Below are 939 nucleotides of genomic sequence, written 5' to 3'. Positions count from 1 at the left end.
CAAATGCCCTTTCTCCAACACCCCTTCATTTTCTTCTCATTTCTCTTCCAAGGGAGAAAAAAAGGAGCCCAAGAACAAGGGAAAGAAGAGCTGAGCCTGTTCTTACTCTGCAGCAGTGTCCTTGTAAGTCAAATTTCTGAATTCCAGGAGGACTGGGATCTTCATGTGGGATAGTTTTTACAGGTTTCAGTGATTTGCACCAGCAGAGATTCTTGCCCCTTGTGCTATTTCTGGGTCAGGTCTTCACCCTCCTAATTCCAAGGTCCTATACAGGAAACTGGGAATAATAAATGATGTCCTAAGGCAAGTTCTAAAATTACACCAAAAGGTAAACAAAAAACTATCTTGAATTACCAGAAATATTTTTATTTCATTCACGTGGAATGAAGCAGAAACCTGCCTGTTCATCTCAAAGAAAGGAACAAAGTGACCTATACCTCCTAGCAAATGCAACATGTGTGGTCATTCAGCACCACTTTTTGGAAAACGGGCATTTCAGTTAGCATTTACCTTTTCAGTTGCTATAACAATTAAACCAGCATGATCTGGTGTTTTTAAAACTCTACACTGAGTTATTTCTTTTGAACAGACAGACTATAAATGTACGTAGTCTAGAAAGCGCAAAATTCTTTATGGAAAATCTCTCAATGGTTAGTGTATTATCTTGAAAACAGAGTGAAAGGATGTTACAAAACACAGAGAGGATTTGTCTGACATAGGTCATGATATGAACACAGCCCCATGCACTAATGTTGGCATGGCAGGAGTCAGACAGCATTTATAGCATGTCCATGCTGTAGCACATGACCCATCAAAGACTATGAGAAAAAACAGAAAAATAGTCTAGAAAATGGGGTAGTAGAAGGACTCTTTAGAAAAAGTTACATTCATAAATCCAGTATAATAACAGTACAGTCAGAGAGCTTCACACAAGAAGCT

This window comes from Streptopelia decaocto (genome assembly GCF_964273445.1).
Source record: "Streptopelia decaocto genome assembly, chromosome: 2".
Classification (NCBI taxonomy): domain Eukaryota; kingdom Metazoa; phylum Chordata; class Aves; order Columbiformes; family Columbidae; genus Streptopelia; species Streptopelia decaocto.
Note: the sequence above shows the minus strand (reverse complement) of the source record.